Genomic DNA, 21,949 nt, shown 5'->3' on the forward strand with positions numbered 1-21,949 from the left:
CACACACACACACACACACACACACACACACACACACACACAGACACACACACACACACACACAGAGAGAGAGAGAGAGAGAGAGAGAGAGAGAGAGAGAGAGAGAGAGGAAACGTGTGGAAATATGACCCTGGCAACATAATTACGAAGACTGGTAGTGTCCGAAAACCTTCTGGCCAAAAATAACATGGCGGTCTTGGTTTCTCTTTGTCTTTATATGACTTTCTCTCTCTCTCTCTCTCTCTCTCTCTCTCTCCTCTCTCTCTCTCTCTCTCTCTCTCTCTCTCTCTCTCTCTCTCTCTCTCTCTCTCTCTCTACGCACTGTATCTAGGCTATTCGTATTCTGTTCTATTCCTGCTGTTTTTGTCCCTCTTTGCTCTGCCCTCTCCCTTGTTCTGCTTTCGTTTCGCGGATGTTTCTATTTTCACTCATATTTACGAGTAGGTTGCTCTCACTTTTCACCTTCCCTTTCTCCTTCCCTTGTGTTTCACCCTCCTCCATCCCATGTTCCCGTGTTTATTCATTCCTTGGTTTCCGGGAATTTATTGATATCCACTTTATACGGAAAAGAAAAAAAAAAACTAAGGACAGTAGCAGCAGTAGGTAGCATAATAATAATAATAATAATAATAATAATAATAATAATAATAATGTGACAATACCGGCACTTCATAATTCAGCAACAAATGCAATAGGGCGGAAGGAGAACAGGCACGAGGTAAAAGCTTGAAAGCCATGGTCTTCATACTAAGTTCAACACCTGCCACGAGCAACAGCCACCCCTTCATGCGTAACACTGAACAACCTGTATGGTGATCCGTAAGTGCAAGTATGTCTAGCTTCTTCTTATCACCGATTAGTTCTAATGATATTTCAATACTACAATGTTTACCTCTCTTGCCTAGATGTACACGGTCGGGAAGAGAGATAAAATAAAACAAGATCACAACAGGACAGAACATGAGAAATATATGTCCAATTCCTGTCTCCAGCTCAGAATACTAAAGTTGAATAAACATAGATGATGTGAATGTTAACAAATTCTACGATCACAACCTTCCTACCAGAGTGGGAAGGAGCAATAATAATCAGCCAATGCGCTAGTCTACTCACCTTTAACGCTTTGGGACAGTGCCATCGTTATTGATTGAAACACCCCGACCTTGAACCATTCAGACTTATTATTCATGGCGGAACCAGACATCGAATTGAGAGGGGCTATAATTCTGTGCGCTTAGTAGTCAAGATAAGAACCATCTTACGATCGTTGATTGATGACTTATTATTCATGGCGGACCAGACCTCGAGTCTACAGAAGTGTACACTTGGTCGTCACGATTGCTGACTGATGGATAATTTTCTCTCTCTCTCTCTCTCTCTCTCTCTCTCTCTCTCTCTCTCTCTCTCTCTCTCTCTCTCTCTCTCTTCTGGCCGGTTTATTCAAGCTTGTTCGATAATCTACACAGCGTACTTCCTCAGTACACTGTTGCTGTGTATTGTAGCGGCAGACGAATACTAGCACCACATCCTAGCAATGTTTTAATCAATATCGTTAACGAACCTAACTCGAACACCGCATTATTTTTATGTTTTGTTAATGCTTTACTGGCAGCAATCGTGAGCAGATTAGAGATGCACTAAGCAACTCAAAGTAACACTGTGTTGTAAGTTGCGGTGCATTGAAATATGCAAATCATACCGCATCTATTTCATGTTACAATGCAATGTGTACGACCAATGGAAACCGTATTCAAGCTTATCTTGGAATGACCCTTAGCTAACATTCAGTTACAAGTCAAGAAGCTGTCATGAATACAATGTTTTTGTGTGTACACAGTTTATGTTTGGAATATACAGGAAAACCAGTATTACCTTAGGCTTAAGATTACAACTAAGAAATATTTTCCCATCACGTTACAAAAACCGTTTTCGTTTATTTATTTTTGTCTATTAATATGTGGTATGATTTACTGAAACTGTTGTTTCACGTATGTGTAAAATAGTTAATAACTATTGTTCCTACATATGCATGCAAATGTATTAATGTATACAACCTATTCTGGCACTGTACTTTCGAATTCGCTTCACACTAAGCAAACTCACAGCACTCCGTGTGTGTGTGTGTGTGTGTATATATATATATATATATATATATATATATATATATATATATATATATATATATATATATATATATATATATATATATATATATATATATATATATATATATATATATATATCCATCGCGCCGTAACAAAGGCACCATTTGTAAAGTTATGAATACTTACATCAATGTAAGACGAAAAAAAAACTTTCATTTATTTATTTATTTATTTTTTTAATTAATGCATCTTTTAAACCTGAGTCATGTATGCTAGAGGAAATGATTTCATTAAGAAAAAAAAAAAAATGCAAAAAGTAACATATGTTCGTGATATCGTTTTGTGGAGCTGTTCTTTCCAGGTTTCATCTACTTTTGAATAATTAAAGCCTCTGTGGCAGAGCTTCATCCATCTGACGTCATTACCTACATTTTTTTTTTTTTTTTTGGATCATGGCGCATCATTTCATCTCTTTGGCAGAGCCAACCTCTTAGTCTGAACGTAAAGAACCTGAGGCTCGATGATCCTTTATTCGGGAGAAACATTTTTTTTCGCCACTTTCCTTTTGGACTACGCTCGCTGTAAGAAAATTAATGAAACCCAGTAATTTCTGTGGCACACCCGCTGGCCCGACACAAAACACTGGTGGTGGTTGAACAGTAATTCACCTGCGTGTTTCCGCCCAATGAAGAGCAGGTTAAGCTGTGAGAACTAAATCTTTGTGAGTGAATTGTTTGTATTCAGCACCCATGCACGCACACTTGTGACACACTCCAGTCTGAGCGTGCATGGAGGTGGTTACACTGAAGGCGTGGCTTGAGAAAGAAATTAAACGACACGCGTATCAGCTTAAAACCAAAAATTACTAAGAATCAACTTATGCGTGTACAGATTTATGTACGTTGGACAGCCAGCACTTGTATTCCTGTCCTCACTTAGCTATGTTGCCATGCATGCCAAGGGGAAGATTTTTTTTTTTTTCTTGACGAAATTCGTATTTTACAGGAGCAACTTCGTTCTTGGAGAGTTAAACAATGGATGCGCAACGTGGAGATCAAGTACGGTTATAAATACCGATGTGAAAATGGGAAGATACACAAGAAATAACAGTAAAAATGCGAAATTGTCCTCAAATGACCGAATAAAGAATAGAAAACACACACACACACACACATTACTAGCAGCGATAAGCTTAAACGTTTCTATAACAAAGTTACATATTCAGGTGCTTCTTCTTCTACCTTTGTCTATCCATCCTTCGTTCTTTCAACGTACAGTACATAGCCGGGTCTCTCCTTGTATATTTGATATCCTGTTCCTCAGAGTGTGGGTGCCCATAAGAAAAGTTTTCTTAAAACTCTTTTCCTCACATATACCTACACAGCACACAGAAGAGAGAAACTGTGCATTCGTGTATTTCGTAGCAAACAATATTTTATCAAGGAAGGAACACCAAAGAGTCCTTTTATACGTTTACTCCATGTTCCAAGCCTACTCTGGGGCCGAGGCAGTGATGTTTATTAAGCAAAGTGGTTCAGTAAGTGTGTCTGGATGTACTTCATTCACCAGACGATCTACAAAGATAGATAGATTGATTGATCGATCAATCTTAATGCATCGTAAGAACGGGGTCATATGTATGACACCTTAAAGAGTAAAGGCCTTTACCCTAAGGATATTTGTAAACATGATGCATGCAAGGTAAGACATTGACAGATGAAAGCTTATTTCTCATGTCCACCATGTATAATGGGAAATCAACGAGATCCGTTTATAAACTCCCTCACCACCACACGCATTAGCAACTAATGCATGCTGATGATCCATTAGTATGTGTAGTTTTGATAACATATCCATAGAAATACTCCAGAGGCTGTTACTTGAATGAAATGCCATTGGCAATATGTATACAGAACGGCCATGAAGGGATATTAGTGGATAGAATTATTACTTTGTCAGAGGAAAGTCGCAGATATTAACTCCTTTTACAGGGACCTAAAATGTATGGGAGTGCCGTCGTCCAAGTTATCGATTCCTTCTTTTTGATGTTACCTACTTTGATGTTATTTATATTCAACCAGCCGAAAAAGGAAGGATCGAGAAGGAAATCGGTTGTCACATTCTTACTCTGAATCCCACTCAGATCCCTGATATCCGGTTCACATCTAACAATGGAGATAAAGATATCATTGATGATAATGATGATGATGATGATGATAATGATGATAATGATGAAAATGATGATAATGATGATAATGATGATGATGATGATGATGATGATGATGATGATGATGATGGTGATGATGAGTTTATTTACAATTTATAAATATAAAAAATAAACTTGAACATCAAGGACAGCAATAACAAGTCCCCCAAAAGTAATTTCCTTCCCTAATTTCATGCATTTCACCACTGGAACCATCAGGTAGGGGGACTCCAGCACTGTACACCATCCTATCTCTTTAGAGGAACCAGCTTAGAAGTATAAAGAAACTGAGACTCCGATTGATCATTAAGAATATATTTTTCCACTTTCCTTCTGGACTACACATGCAGTTAGAAAGTAAACTAATATCCTATCCAAGAAATTTATTTATTTATTTATTTATTTATTTATATATTTTTTGGTTTTAACTGTCAAGAAGGGAGAGTAATGTCTCTCACTGAATGTTAATCAGATATTACAAGAGAAAAAAAAGTCAAAGGAAAACATCGTAGCTGCTTTAACTAGTGAATCCCTAGAAAACAACTGTTCTTTAGCAACTCACAACATGTCCTGAGACCTATATATGACTAATTAAGAACTACGCAGGGTCCGAGCTACATGGATAATTAAAGACTATGCATCATCTGAGCTATGTATTACTGATGAGACAAATTATTGATGGAGAGAGAGAATGTCTGTTCCTTATGTGTAACTCACTGTCATCTTACAAGGAAAACGTGTTCGTTTTATCTGAGGAATAAATTCGTTGGTGTGAGGCAGAAATAGCCAGCCTTTGAGTTTTAACCGTCTGAGAAATTTTTGTCAAGGGATGGAAAGGTTCGATTAAACTTTACTTATCTGACCACCACTCTGCAGCCAAAGTTTGCAATGTCAATATTAACTTTTTGGTTGATCTTCTCTAAAGATATTCCAAAACTATATCGTTATAAGTTTTTTTTTTTTTTCTATTTTGGTTCTGCAGGATTACGGAAAAACACAATCTGACGAAAAAAGGTACGTATAATAAACTACTGATGAATCCAGGGAGAGAGAGAGAGAGAGAGAGAGAGAGAGAGAGAGAGAGAGAGAGAGAGAGAGAGAGAGAGAGAGAGAGAGCGCTGATGGAAGACTGAGACATTCATCTCACATCAAAATGCCAGGAAGCAGTAACGAATGATATACTTTCAATTCATCATATTTAAAGATGCACCGTACCCTTTCAGGTGGGTCGTGACTGGCAACTGGAAACTTCTACTTTAACAATGTGCAGGGATATTTTGCGTTCAAGTATTCTACACCAAAACTTTACATATTTGACAGTGTGATACAATAATAGTTACATCTCGTAGAACTTGTACCCTGAAGCATTTCTGAATTTCTCACCCCTTGTCTCAATCTGTGGGAATTCTCTCTCTCTCTCTCTCTCTCTCTCTCTCTCGCAAAATAAAAAAAATGGAGGTCGTTCGTCATCTTTTACGAGGATGATGGCGTAAATGTGAGCGATGAGCTGACAGCGAGAAGCGATAACGATGCCAGTGTTGTTTTTGTTGATGTTTCCATAACCTTTTCAATTATTCCGTCGTTGTTGCTCTTGTTGCTGAGGTTGTAGTTTTTGTGAATGATTTTGATTTTTGTTTTTGTTGTTGTTTATATTGTTATTTTCCATGTTGAAATTAGTTATTCTTAGTGCTGTTGCAGTTTTTCCTTGTTATTTATAGTGTAGTAGTAGTAGTAGTAGTAATAGTAGTTGTAGCACCAATTTCTAGTAGTAGTAGTAGCAGCAACAGCAATTTCTAATGAAGTAGTAGTAGTTTATTTCTAATGTAGTAGTACTAGTAGTAGTAGTAGCAATTTCTAGTAGTAGTAGTAGTAGCAGCAGCAATTTCTAATGAAGTAGTAGTAGTTTATTTCTAATGTAGTAGTAGTAGTAGTAGTAGTAGTTTATTTCTAGTGTAATAGTAGTAGTAGTAGTAGTAGTAGTAGTAGTAATTTCTAATGTAGTAGTAGTTTATTTCTAGCGAGAAGTTACTGATCTCCCTGAGCATACATATAGAGGCGATCATGAAGAGGGAGCAGATATATTCTCCTTCACCCCCTCCTACATGAAAAACAGGATTAGATGAGTGGTTTAAGAAAATTCCCAGGCTTACTCACTGATCAGGATGCCATGAACTCTACGCTTTCCCTGAGGTGTATACATATATAGCTCGCTTTGGTCTAACACGTGATCTCCAAGACCGTGGTGGTGAACATTACACGCAGATATTGTTCTCTCGGTATCTTGCTCTCTTGCTTTAACGCCTTAGAATTTATTCAAGAAAAATAAATGGAAGCTGAGAGAAAGGAAATGGGGACAAGAAAAGCATGAGAAAAAAAAATCACGTAAATAAACACGATATTTTTAAATAATTTATTCCAAAACAAGAGAGAGAGAGAGAGAGAGAGAGAGAGAGAGAGAGAGAGAGAGAGAGAGAGAGAGAGAGAGAGAGAGAGAGAGAGAGAGGTGAAAGTGGTGAAAAGAAAGAGAAAGGGGAAGGGAAAGATGACAGCCTAAACGAGCGGTGAGGAATACAGGAGAGAGGGAAAAAAAAAAGGTTTGGGACGCAAGGCTCACCAATAAAGTTGACGGCAGCATCAACAGGGACGGTGGTGGCGTGTGGTGAGGAAAATCTATGAAAAATGTATATAGTGCAAGAATTTAAAAATAGCAACAGAAATCAACGGACTGTTCCATTGCCTTAGAATACAAGATGAACAAGACAACAACACAAGTGCAGAGGCAACCGAGAAATTGTGGCTGGATGGTTGAAGTGCATAAAAGAAGGGAACAAACGAATGAGGACAGCAGCTTACATGAGGAAAGAGAATGAAACACGAACAAAGAGCGAGAGAAGGATGAAGCGCATCAAGTGTTAACCAAACAAAACTTAATATCACGTAAAGTTTATAATCTCTTAAAATCCTGTTTCTTAAGAACCGCTGATAACACTAAACAATATATACACGAGCGAGCAAATGTGGCTATTGAATTTTAATACAACTTGCGATGAGAGCTGTAAAACTCATCCCCGACACACACACAAAAATAAAAATAAATAAATAAAATAAATAATAATAATAATAATAAAATAAAAATAATATATGTAGATAAATAATATATGTAGATAAATAAATATGCAAATTATTTAATAATAATAATAATAATAATAATAATAATAATAATAATAAGCGAATAAATTAATAAATAATAAATTCATTTAATATAAAATACTTGTCATAGCAACGGCATCGGTAGTAAGAGACGATGAAGTGTGTGTGTGTATGTGTGTGACCACACACCGAAACAGCGAGGTCACAACCCCTCGGGTTACATCCCTTACCTACTTGCTACTAGGTGAACAGGGGCTACACATTAAGAGGCTCACCCATTTGCCTCGTCGCTCCCGGGATTCGAACCCAGGCCTTCTTGGTTGTGAGCCGAGCGTGCTAACAACCACTACACTACGCGGTGTGTGTGTGTGTGTGTGATACAAGGAAGAATAGGAGAATAGAAAAATACGAGAAAAATTAAGAAAATCCAAATAAAATGTGGAAGAGGAAAATACACACGTACAAACACACAAAATAAACAAAATAGAATAAGAAATAATAATGTGAATAAAAAGCACGAGAAGAAAAGAAAAGAGAAAACAGACAAAATATTGTAACGAAGGAAAAAAAAAAAGTCACCGTACAAGAGCGAGTAGCAGTACACTAGGCGGAGGAAGAGAACGGGGAATAACAGAAAACGGGAAGGAGAGGGATACTGCAGAAACCCGCTCGCCACGCCACACGTCGTCGTCGTCGTCGTCGTCGTCGTCGTCGCCGCCACCGCCGTCGCCGCCGCCGCCGCTCACCACAGCCACACGCACCGCCAACTTTCATGTCTCCTTGTTCCGGTTTCCTGTTACAAACCAAAGAAATTTGTGTAATCTCTAACACTTATAATGGCTTAATTTTCTGTGTTAACAAGAACTATACCAAATGTTTGAATACGGATCGCAAGAGTTGAAGCTCCTATTATTATATTTGGTAAACAGGTGGTATACGTATCACAACCATCTAAAAGCGTTCATTCGTTATTGTTGTTGCTCCGTAATCCTCGTCAATAACAAATAACTGACTGCCTAATTATTTCAAGGACTTGAAAACTTGCACCGAGGCAGCAATGGAGTAAATATACTAGCAGCTTTTGGAAGTGAAACAAGAAATTATAAAGATCTGTGTAGTTTATCACACGTACGAGTAAGCGATAACAGAAAACTGAAAGGGAATCGACGAGAGGCAGACGCTGACAGAGAAAGAAAGACAGACAAGAGATAAAGATAAACAGAAAGGGGCGAGGCACAGACAGACAGACGGACAGACAGAGAAGGTGGCGGCGGATGAAAAAAAAAAAGAAGGCGCAAAGGTGGGGATCATAACAGAGCGTTAGTTAAAGAAAGAAAAGAGGGAAAGGGAAAGAGAAACATTCAGGGCAGAAGTTGGAAGCGCGAAGAGGATGATGAAAAATATATCAGCGAGACGCACGTCGCGTGCATTGCCAGTATTCAAGGAACTTTTAACATTAACACGCATCACGTAAATTATAATATTTTAAACCATGAATCACCAGAAGGACGATTTACGATTAATTCCGAAATAGTTGGGAGGCAATTCTAGGAGGAAGGGAGGGAGGGAGGGAAACGAGGAGGGGGACGAGGAGGTGGAGGGACGAGGAGAGAAAGTAGGGAAGGAGAAGAGGAGGATGGGGATGGAGGCGTGGAGAAAAGAAAGTAACTAGCAGTTACTTTATTACGAGTAATGGAGGAAACACATGAATCAGGGGGAAACGAGGGACCGAATGACCCCTGAAGAGCTTGTATCCTATAATAATAATAATAATAATAATAATAATAATTATAATAATAATAATAATAATAATAATAATAATAATTATTATTATTATTATTAGTAGTAGTAGTAGTAATACCAGCTAATACCACCAAATTACCATGAAAAGAAGCGATAATGAAGCCAAGTACATCTAACTTAGCCATCTAACATTCCCTTACTCCCCTCCCCAGCCTCTCCTCCTTCCACGATGCACAACTCTCCATCCACCAGTGAAGGAAATAAATCTCTGAAGAGGGAGGGAGGAAAGGAGAGAGAGAAGTGGTAGACAGGAGACAGCAAACGAACAAGAGAACGAAATTTATCATCTTGACGTTTAGAGCGGAGGGAGGGAGAAGGAAAACGGTGGAATGCTGCAAGAAACCAACTGACAGGCAAAGAAAGAACAGTGGAGGAGGAGGAAGGAGAGAGGAAAGCAGCAAGAAGTAACAGAGGCCAGCAGGGGGTAGAGTCTGAGGAAGGAGGCACGGGTGGAGGCAGGAAAGGTGGCAGGGGGCAGGATGGAAAGAAGATGAAGGGTAATAATTGTAAACCTATTGGAAAATTATCAATGTTCACGTGATACTGGGAATACTACCAAATATTTTAAAATCTCACTACTGATGCAGGAACAAATTAACTTGAGAAGAGGCAAGAGGGAAGATAGATTAGTACATAAAGGAGTGTTTGGAAGGGTGCAAAACGAGGAACGAGCGAAGGATGGAGGAAGAGAACAAGGAAGCAGTGAGGGAGGAGGAGAAAATGCGAACGAAAAACGAGGAAAAAAAACAAGCAAACTGGTGATGTTGGAGGGACGTAAAGAGTCTGAGTACCATTACCAACACTTTAAAAAATAAAATAGATATACGTGTATCTTGGAAATATGAAAACAAAACTTACCCATAAAATTCATGAAAACTACATAAAAACTGTTTAAGAACTACATCCAACTTGGAAATATGAAACAAAAACTTATCAAACTTATCTATAAACATCATGAAAACTAACACACACACACACACACACACACACACACACACACACGCTTGCAACGAGATAAGCAAACTTCCACTGTTTAATACAAGGCTTGAAACTCACCTGAACAAGACGTTGCAATGACACCGGATCGACAGTGACAGTGTGGCGTGTGTGTGTCCTTGTTCGTGTGGAGAGGAGTGGTGGAGGACAAGATAAAAGATGAGAACGAGGAGAAAGAAAATTAAAATCGAGAAGCGTTGAAGCAGCAGAAAAAGGAAGAGGAGGGTGAGCCCCATCTGCAGATGTAAGGTGAGAAACACAAGGCCGGCGGAGAGGGCGAGGGTGATGATAACGATAACGATGGAAAGGCAACGAGGAGGAAGAGGGACACGAGGACAAACGTTAAAAAAGACTAAAGGGGGAAAAGAAAGGAGAAGCAGGAGGAGTCAAAGGAAGCTACACCACCGCTCCTCGCCACCACGACACACACACTGAAAAATGGGAAGTCCCTCAGGCTCAACCCTTCATCGCCTCGAGCTCACGTCTCGAAACCTAAGAAAGTTCGAACAGCAAAAATAGCAATCCCATCTTTTCTGAAACGGACTCTGACCTGTACCGAAAACCTTGTACTGTGCCTGTACATCAGTCGCAGTTTAACAGTTTATTAAAGAAAGGTTGGTTACAAAACAGTGCATAGGGGCGCACGAACATAGATTGGGGATTAATAACACTACAGAAAAAAAAAAAAAACAATAAATAAAAGCACTGCAAGAGAACTGGGCACTCAGGCTTGTTATTTTTGTATTGTGGTTTATGAAATGTTACGGGGGATGTTCGTTTTATTTTTGTGTTATATATAATTGTATATTACAATAGTTAAGTTTTTGTTATTATTAACGACTTAATGATGTGATATGAGGAATATTTATGACTCCATGTTACAGGCTATTGTAATGTGAAACTTCATTGATGATTTATTACCGATTACCGTTGTATTATTTTGTTAGGATGGGGGAGATGACCTTATCGCTGCCGATTCCATTAACAAACATATGCTGCTGCTGCTGCTACTACTGCTACTACTATTACTACTACTACTGCTACTACTACTACCGATATTACTACTACTACTACTGCTGCTACCGATATTACTAACACCATCATCACCACCATTACTACTACTACTACTACTATTACACTACTATTATTATCAATATTACTACCACCACCACCATCACTACTACTACTATTACTACTACTACTACTACTATTATCAATATTACCATCACCTCCACCATCACTACTACTACTACTACTACTACTACTACTACTACTACTGGTTCTAGGGTGATTCGTCCCCGGGTGAAATGTCCCGGGTGATTCATCCCCGGGGTATTCATCCCTGGAGGATTGGAACCCTAGGGTTATTTGTCCCCTAGGGTGATTCGTTCCCTTGGCTGTATTTTTGTCGCGTTAGTTACGAAACTCCATTACTACGACAAGATCCGACCATCACTGTGTGTGTGTGTGTGTGTGTGTGATGTTGTGTGAGTGTGTTGTTCGAATCATGATTTGATACATCAGGTTGTTAGCTTGACTACCGTTCACTGGTTCGGTTTTCTATTTTCACTTTTCAGTACGTGGGCCACCACAGTCAGAGCAGCATGCCGCACACAATCCCATCAAGCCGTGGCAGGGAAAAGCTTGTTGATGATCTTAACTTCATCTACGCTGCACAGAAGAAAAACGCCGATGGAACCAAGCAATACTGGCGATGTGAGGCTACTGCATGCAAGGCTCGTGTTCACACAACAGTAGGGGATGAAACCTTCACTATCGTGAAAACTGTGAACGAGCACAATCATTCCACGACTGCTGCGGCTGTGAAGGCGAGGGAGGCCATGGTCGAGCTGAAAGCTGATGCTACTTCTACTCAAGAATCTTCTCGTGCTTTGGTGGCTAACGTTTTGTCAAAAGTGGATGAACATTCACTGGCTCATGTGCCGTCCACATCTACTACAAGCCGCTACGGGCGGCAGTGACGACAGGACGCTCAACAAGCTCCTCCAATTCCCCTGACTCGCACTGGCTATGTTATTCCTGAAGAGTACACCAAGTTAGAGTCGGGAGAGATATTTTTTATTTCATTTTTTTTCTTTATTTTTCGTTTCTTTTTTTACACACACTATATACATATATTCAGGAAAAATATATTGTTTTTAGCGTTTTCTATTTAATGATTTTCTTCACATATCTTTTTGACATTTCTTCGTATTTTCGTTTTCCTTCGTGTAATTTCATTCTCTTGGATGAATCCATCCATAATTGTTACATTTTTTTTCTTTTTCTTTGCATTTTTTTTACAAAGACGTCCATTGTTTTACTTTGTTTTCCTTGCCGCATAAAAAGCAGGGCTCAAGTTTATGTAGGAAAAAAGTTAATTTATCCTCATCAAATTAACTTTTTCACACATGCTTCAATAATTTTACTACATTTTTTTTTCCCTTTTTCTTTTTTGTCCTTTTCAAGTTACGTTTTTCCCATTGATATACATCATTTTACTATTTTTTTTATTTCCTTTTTTCTCTGTTTTATTTTTTTTTACGTTACGGTTTTCACACACATACATAATTGTATTACAATATCTTGTTTTTCTTCTTTATTTTTTACTTTTATTCACATTTTCACGTTTTTATTTTTTCATTCTCTTGAAAGATATATTTTTAACATTTTTCACATTTTCTTTTCCTTGTTTTTCCCTCTGGGACAAATCCCGCTATTCACACAAACATCCACATTGCGTATTTATTTCCTTTATTTTTTCACAAATGCATCCATTATTTTGGTTTATATTTTGTTGATTTTTCTTTTCCTGTTTTAATTCTTTTTGGAGAACGTTTTTCACACACACATGTAAAATTTTAATACATTATTTTCTTTTTTTCGTGTTTTTTTTTTCATTTATTTCACAGAGAAAATGTTCTTCCTGCGTGACAAGCAAGGCTCAGATTCTTGCAGGAAAACACACAATTCATCCTCTTCTTCACGCTGTCTTTCTTTTTCACACAGGCATCCTTCATTTTACTGCATATCTTTTTTTTTTTTTACTTTTTCTTTTTTACTTTTTCTTTTTTTGTAATTTTCAGGTTTTGTTTTCCATACATAATTTTACTACCTTCTCCTTTGTTCCTTTTTTTTTTTTGTTTTATCCTCTTGATCAAGTTACGCTTTCCACACAAACATCGATAATATTATTGCAGCACGTATTTTACTTTTTCTTTCTTTTTTTTTTTACACTCTAAGTTACGTTTTTTTTACTTGTGTAATCTTATTATTTTTTCTTTTCTTTATTCTTTTTTCATGATAATTTTTTTTTTTCTATCAAATGATATATACATATTTTCTTCAATGTTTTTGTTTCCTTTCTTTCATCCTCCTGAGCAAGTTACGGTTTTTACAATTATGTACATAATTGTATTATCAAATATACTTTTTCATTTTCTATCCTCTGTCACAAGTCACGCTTTTCACACAAACATCCCAGTCTTCTCCTGTACCTTGTTCCTGTCAGTCATGTCGCCTGTACCTTCTTCATATCAGTTAGCACCACACCAGTAGCATCCTTCATCTGCTTCGCATGATTTACATCCTTTATTGGCTTGTTCCTACTCCTTGGTATCCTGCATGTTCTCTTCTCTCCTCCTGGTGTTTGCAGCTTTTCCAGTAAATCACGACATGCCTCAGCCTTAGCCACCGCCACTGCTTTCCCTGCTAACTTCTTTGCTCTTCTGTATTCCAACTTATTCTGCCTCGTTCCGCTCTGCTCCCACTCTTTCTTGATTTGCTTTGTCCTTTTCAGTGCATTGTTGACGTGTTCACTCCACCACCATTGTTGTCTAGTTGTGCGTGACTTTCCACACGTTTCTATCCACTCCTCTCAAGATCCCCGCACTCTTCTTCCACCAGTCCTGGAACCGCTCTGTGTTTAGGTTCACTGTGTGTGGCACCTTGGTCTTGAACTTTTGCTTCTTGGCCAGCCTTCAGTGCAGCCCATCGGGTCCTCTTCTCATACCTTCTCATTACTTTCCTCAGTCTTTTTAGCCATGCATGCATCACTACCAACCGCTGCTGCCTTTATTACCATGTGCTCTACGGATTTTTTTTTTTTTTTATTATTTTCAATTTTATTTATTTTTTTCTACTTTTATATTTATTTCTTAGCATTTACTGTATCTACTTTTTTTATTATTTTTCTATTTTCTTATTTTTTTTCATTTTCTTTATATATATTTTTTTTATTTCTTTCGCTTTTTATTTATTTATTTTTTTTTTATCTATTTTTCGGCATATTTTTCCAGGAGATCAGCGCTCCCTCCGCAGCGGGACGAGTGGAAGGGAAGCCTGACCGTTACTGTACCGACCCTCAAGGTCAAAGAATAATCAATGAAGTCCATTACAGCACATAAATTATGGAGCATCCCTCTTCCAAACAAGAAGTCATATGCCTGATCCACTTGAACGGTGTCCACGTCCATCATCAGTGCGCGTGTGCCCTGTCCAAAGTCCAGCGAGATTAGCTGCGGCGGCGGAGCACACCTGCCTGCCCTGTGCATCAACTTTTCCCGGCCGAACCTGGTCACAACAAATGATGCTGCGGCGCCAGTGTCCACCAGTACTGTGAGCGGCTCCTCGCTATCTAGTGTTCGTGCGACAAACGTGTATACTTTCCCTACGAACCCTGGCTCAGGTTTCCGCCGCAGACGTTCAGGGTGGCGGAGAAACAGGCTGCCGCTGCCGTCGGGATGGAACTCTTGCACGATCTCGGCTTCCTCCAGGCGGTTCATGGACATGATTATCATTTCAGCGGAATAGTGACCCTCCATCTCCTTTGGAAACACCTGTAAGGGCGTGCTGACCTCCACGCCGCCCTTCAGGGTGATCACCACCTCGTCCAGCTTGATCACCTCCAGCCGCAACGTTCCATAAGCCGTGTTAGAGATTACCGTCACCTTCTCCTCATCGCCCGTGACAAGGCCCATTTTTTCGGCCAGTGACACCATCATTATAGTGACAGAAGCGCCGGTATCCAGGAGAACAGTACAAGGGTGGCCGCGCACTGCCCCGTCCACCAGTTGTCCTTCCTCAATATCAATACGACAGTACTCGCTTACATTTCTTTTCGTCCCAGTGGCCAGCTCAGTGTCCACTACCACCCTCAACACGTTGAACCAGAATATCTCCCCCCAATCTTTGGCCTGGCTCTTGTCTTCCTCCGCATCCTGCGTCTTGCTCGTCTTGGGCTGGCTCTCGTGTTCCTTCTTGTCCCGCGTCTTCCTCTTCTTGGGCTGGCTCTCATCCTCTTCTGTATCCCGCGTCTTCCTCTTCTTGGGCTGGCTCTCGTCCTCTTCTGTACCCTGCGTCTTGCTCTTCTTGGGCTGGCTCTCGTGGTCTTCAATATCCTGCGTCTTTCTCTTCTTGGCCTTTTTCTCGCCCTCCGTGGCCTTCGTCTTCCTATCTTTTCTATCCTTCCTCTTGTTCTGCTCTCCGTGTTCCATATCCTCTTCACCGCCATCCACCTTCCTCTTTTTACGGGTGTCATAGTCCTCCATGTCTCCCGCCTTCCTCTTCTTCTTGTTGTGTTGCTTAACCTGTTTACCATCATACAGCTTCGTGCTGCTCTTGCTGCTCTCACAGCCTTTCATATGGTCTCCCTTGTTGTTGGTGCGATGCTTCATCTCTTTAACGCCTTCCATCTCCGTGTTGGCCCTGTGGCTGCCGCAGTCTTCCATGCTCTCTAACCTCCTTTTCTTGCTGGGTTGTTTGGCCTCTTCCTTCCTCTGCGTCTTCGCCTTCTCGCTTAACATCTCTTGGTCGTTCATTGTTTGCTGCTTCCTCTTCTTGCTTTTGGATCGCGTTGTAAACAGTGGTGCGTGAAAACCTTCACAAGGAAAGCCAGGCATGGCACTGTCTTGTCTAGAACCTCTGATTCCATCACCTGTGGCCCCTTTCTTGGTGTGCTCAGCAGCTTGGAGCTGAGCCCTGGCGGCACCCACCACGCGCACCAATCAGAGGCCTCGATTTGAGCCTAACAGCTAATCAGATGCAAGAACGATACAACTGTGGTAATAGTATGTATATATATATATATATATATATATATATATATATATATATATATATATATATATATATATATATATATATATATATATATATATATATATTATAAGTATTCCGTGGTGCATTAAGTTTGAAGTACGTACGTAATAACTTGTTTTGTTTTTGTTGTTGTGTAAATGCAGGCTACTATGGGTTTGAGAGGCCGTGTTACGTCGTTTTTCGGGAATACTCTAACAAACAGGTGAACTATTTCCGTCAGTACGGTCCAGTGAGAACAGTGTGATGTACGTACGTACGTACGTATAAAGACAATATTCTGCAAGGTTTCGCTTCTAAAAAAAAAAAAAAAGAAAATAAGAAAAAAAAAATAATAGCAAAAAAGAACTCATGAATAAAGTTGCAGAATATGCGGCCATAAAAATTAAAGCACTCACTCTTCTGCTGTGTTCTGTATTGAGTCAGGTACTAATTCAGGCTCTTCCTCTGCGAAATCAAAAGTTTTGCGATTTATTTATCTGTTGTTTATGTAAGAGTTGCACTGGCCAATGGCTGCGAAAATTCTATAAGGAAAGGCCCCACTGAGGTGCCAGGTACTAAAGAAAGAGGACCAAAAGGGTTCAAGTCGTAGGAAGGAGAAAATGCAGAAGCAGACAGGGAGTTTTAGGAATTACCAATGAAAGGAATAACAGATAGTGAATACTGGTTAACTCTTGCATTAGGGAGGTTAACAAAACTGTGATATGAGAAAGTAGACTCTTGTGCAGCGAGGGCGCGGGAGGAGGGGAGGCAAGATTAGGATAGCAATTAGCGTGTAAGCAGCAACAGAAGATAGCAAGAGATGTAACAATGCGAGGAAGAGAGAGGAGTTGAAAAAGAGTCATTTAAAGAAGAGTGGTTAATCGGATGAAATACTTTTGATTCCAGTCTATTCAGGGGAGTGGAATTCCCCCTCCTCCTCTCCCCTCCCCCCGTCATATGAGAAGTGTACCCCATACATGTACAGATATTTCAAAAGTAAAAGTTCCATACCTTTCTCCTCCTCCTCCTCGTTCTTGTTGGAAACTTGATTCGAATCCTTCCTTGGTCCCTGCCTTCTGTACCGCTGCGCCTTGCCCTCTTCATTCTTTCTTCCTGCCCTTTCTTTGTCAGATTACACTTTCCGAACATTTCACTTGTGTTCCTTCACTTTATCTGAAACATTTTCACTTTTCTGCACTTAAAACTCTTTCCTTCATTTGACCTGCTGGTGATGGGAAGGTCTGGCTCCGCTCACCCGATCCTGGTGCTGCTGCTGCTCTCTGTGTGTGTGTGTGTGTGTGTGTGTGTGGTGGCCTGATGGCGCCGCTCGTTGTGACAGGTGTAATGAACCGCAACGCCGCACACGGTACAATTTAACTGAGTCCGGTCAATCCTGTAATCATGTAAAACGCTTAACACCATAAACATATTTTGTTGTGCCGTCACGTCTGTATCATCAGTTTCAGCTGCTGATTACAAGTGTCATTACGTTCTATCTACTGGATCATCTACCGAACATTTAATCTATTGTACGTATTGGGGGGTTTGTGAATGAGCGTGGGCGACGGTTGTAGAACGCAGATCTGCATGTGGTGGTGGCGATCACCCTCCTGCTGTTAGGAGTGTCTGGAGCACCACAACACTCCACCATCACAAGGGTTCATCATGGCCCTGTCCCACAGCTCAACATCTTTTAGTGTAAACATCGTCATCACCCTCACGACTCGCTCTCCCACCTCCTCCTCCTCTACTTTCTCATCTTCATTCCTTCACTTCCTCCCCTTCATCTTCACTTCTTTCTCTTTCTTATATTGGTGTGTGGTTCTATAGTTTTGGATATCTTTATAAACATTTGTAACGTAATCAAGTTTTGCTGTTAAATGATAACCTGTGGTCAATGAAGGTGTCTGTATGTGTGTTGCAGGAATGCCAGGGACACACAGCCGTCCAGAGGCGTCACAGAATCATCACTAATGAAAGATAAGGGGGATACCCGGGTCGGAAAGGTAAGCGTGTGCCCCTTGCCATCCGAGGCTGAGCGGTGACTGGTGGCAGGACTGACTGAGCGCCGCGACCGTCTCACTCTTATGATCGGAGCACCAACACAGCTTCGGATCACGCCTCGTCGTGTTTATTTCTGTGATGTTCTCCTCCTGTTGTGAAAATCCGTGTTCTCTTAACTTAAAAGAGGTGTAACTTAATTTTTTTTTTTTTTTTTTAGGAAATAAAAACATATATATATATATATATATATATATATATATATATATATATATATATATATATATATATATATATATATATATATATATATATATATATATATATATATATATATATATATATATATATATATATATATATATATATATATATATATATATATATATATATATATATATATATATATATATAAACGAGATAAGAATAATATATTTTACAGTTTCTAGCCAGTATAATGTTTGGAGGTGACTGTAGAAATAGAATAAATGTCTCAAAGTGGTTAAGAATTAAGAAAAAATATCCAAAATAGCATAGAAGGGGTTTGAAAGATGTTAAGCTCTTTCTTCCACTGCTTCAATACGTGGCTCCGAAGCTTCGAGATCCGCTATTGCATTTTGAGAGAGAGTGTTTTAGTCCAAGAAAGTTAGAGAGACTCTATCTTAAGCCTCCTTGGTTCAGTCAGTCAGTCAGTCAGTCAATGAAGGCAGTCGGTCAATGGGTTGATCAGTCTATGAATCAAACAATCAAAAATAAAAATCATCTTTAATTAAAAATATACAATACACAACAATAATAACAATAATTAGCTTTAAGTCATTAAGTGTTTCCAATGTCTAAAGGCGGTGGGCGGGAACTATTTATTTATTTATTTATCTATCTGGACAGTGCGTGGTAAGAATGGAGTATCAAATCAAATCAAAATGGTACTAAATAAATGCACAACTTTTGACTCTTGTATATCGCTTACTAAAACAACTTCATCGTACACACGGAGAACATTATCGTACAGCAACATTGATACCTCTCTCTCTCTCTCTCTCTCTCTCTCTCTCTCTCTCTCTCTCTCTCTCTCTCCTAGTTTCCGTGTCAAAATGCTATCTTGTAGGTATATAATATCTCTAGTTTTTAACACATGAACTTTCTGGCAAAACTCCTCACTTTTCACAATGATTCTCTTACGATGTTTTAGTGTTAAAAGTTCATCTAATCTCTCCTGTATAAAGAAAAATAAGTTACCTCAGTTCTAAGGCTCAGTAAAGCAAACTCTGACAACTACGATATTGTTCTCTCAACTCATCACTTACAAAAATCGTCTCTCCTCACGTCTTTCAATGCTAAATGTTCACTCTTGTCACTCCAACACACACAATATCTCCTCGATAAAGAAAGGTACCTCGATTCTAAGGCTCAGAAATGCAAAATCTGACAATCACCAAAATTTTTCCCCACGACTCACTCGCTTCACTTTTTATTGTAAACACTTTTTTACTTATATCATGATATATATATATATATATATATATATATATATATATATATATATATATATATATATATATATATATATATATATATATATATATATATATATATATATATATATATATATTTAGTTCATAATAAAGATATTTTGAAAATAATAAAAAGTAAATAGTATTAATTACACCTATAAAAATACACAAAACAGATTTAAAATAAATAACAAGAACATATGTTATAAATACAGGCAAAGTCTTGATGTCAAACACGCACATTTATCATATCGTAACCAAAGCAGTGTGCCAAACTCACAGAAATACAAAACGCAACACAAGTGACCTTACATAAAACAATATTCTACAAGACTTCGCTCTGAAAAATAATAAATAAATAAAAATAAAAATAAAGAAATAAAACATAAAAAAAAACACTTAACAATAAAGTTACATAACATAAGGCGGTGCTTCTTGACAGGAAGCCACCCCCTCACTCCCCTCCCAGCCACCCCCATCACCCCTCAAAACAAGCTTGGGGGTCTGTGGAAAGTTGTGGGTTTTTGGAGGACGAAAAATAAGTGAAATATGGTTGTTGAAAAATCTAAGGAAATTTCCCTTATCATTTCGAATTCCCCTAACCTAACCTAACCTTGGCCCCCCCTCCCCTCCACTAGGATATTAACCTAACCTAGCATGACCTGACGTAACGAAGGACCTCAAAAATGATGCCGTGATGCCTTGCCTTACTTATCTTCAAAAACATTGTAAATACACAGGGAACAAAACAATGTTAATCTAGTCTGTCCTTGCTATCCAACAAGCCTCTTTAACCATAGGACCTTCCACTACGGTCCACAGTTATGAACACTTGGCCAGGTGATAAAATCCCTTATAATACGCAACAGTTGAAAAGGAAAATTAAAGACCATCTGTTTGATTTACAAAATTTCCAGTCACCTAACTAGCTACATTTACTTGGTATATTTACCATGTTTTCGTGTTTTACTTGTAAATTGTAAATATAATGTAAGTCATAGATGATACTCAGCCATGTAAAATTTTCATTATAATAAAGTATATCTGTCAGGGAGCCTCGGCTCGGCAGCTTATGTCTAACACAGCATAACCCCTGTTATCCGGTATTCAATTATCTGGAATTCTCAAGCAACTGGATTTATTTACCTTTTTTTCTGCGGAAAATAAATAATAGGTACTCTAAAAATCAGGAACATTTGAAATTGGCGCCAGGCAAGCAGTGGGAGTGGAATGTTTTGTTTCCCGCCACTTGCATATACAACAAGTTGTTAGTCGAGTGTTTTTGCGGGATATCCATACAGTTTCCTTAATAATACGCCATGCCGAAGGTCCCAGTCAAATGTAAACGTAAACATTGGTTGTGTCAGAGCAAACATCAACATGTCGGTGTCGGAGCCTGCACTGGTTGACAGGCTTATGCTTGGGGAAGAAAACCCTGATAACCCCTTACCTTCATCTGACTAGTGATACATATCAGTGAAATTAGTATTAAGAAACTAGTTTTACAAGACATATATGCAGTAGTGAATAAGGATCATTAGTGTGTATCCTGACTGTCAACACATCATTAAGTACAATCTTTATCTATTTATCTATTCTTTTTTTCATTTGTATCTGTCATACAAGTACTTGTGTATAGTATTTTACTTCGGTTCTTGCTGAAAATTGAATACTTATAAGAGTAACTCAACCAATCGTAAAATCCAGCTATCCGGAACACACTGCCCCCCATTGGTGCCGGATGGCTGGGGTTATACTATACATATTTTCTTATGTATATATTGTACATAATTAATGGCAAGAAACTTTCCTATTTACACACAGAAGGAAACCATTTTTGCTCCATTCTCAATTTATATCCAATATATTGTGATGTAGTAGGGTGAGCCACCAAACTGTCCCTTTCCACTAGGGGCTGACAGGGCAGTGTGAATGGTGTCTGTGTGTGTGTGTGTGTGTGTGTATGTGCCTTGTCTGGGCTGCCCCGCGTGCCGTACTCAGGAACTGCTATGCACCAGAGACAAGGGTGTGAGAAGGCTAGCTATCCATCTTGTCCTGCTTTTTATTATTTGTCAAACCAATAAGAAGCATCGCCA

At 39.0% G+C, this 21,949-nt stretch overlaps 1 long non-coding RNA gene across 1 annotated transcript; it reads right to left on the reverse strand.

Moving 5' to 3' along the window:
* Positions 1–7,238: 7,238 nt before the first annotated feature.
* LOC135098410 (uncharacterized) lies at positions 7,239–18,497 on the reverse strand. Its single transcript, XR_010266956.1, has 3 exons — positions 18,227–18,497; positions 17,350–17,731; positions 7,239–8,254 (listed from the first exon to the last, which is right to left on the reverse strand). It is a non-coding gene; the product is annotated as an uncharacterized LOC135098410 (long non-coding RNA).
* Positions 18,498–21,949: the final 3,452 nt, after the last annotated feature.

This window comes from Scylla paramamosain, unplaced genomic scaffold (genome assembly GCF_035594125.1).
Source record: "Scylla paramamosain isolate STU-SP2022 unplaced genomic scaffold, ASM3559412v1 Contig60, whole genome shotgun sequence".
In the NCBI taxonomy this organism is placed as follows: domain Eukaryota; kingdom Metazoa; phylum Arthropoda; class Malacostraca; order Decapoda; family Portunidae; genus Scylla; species Scylla paramamosain.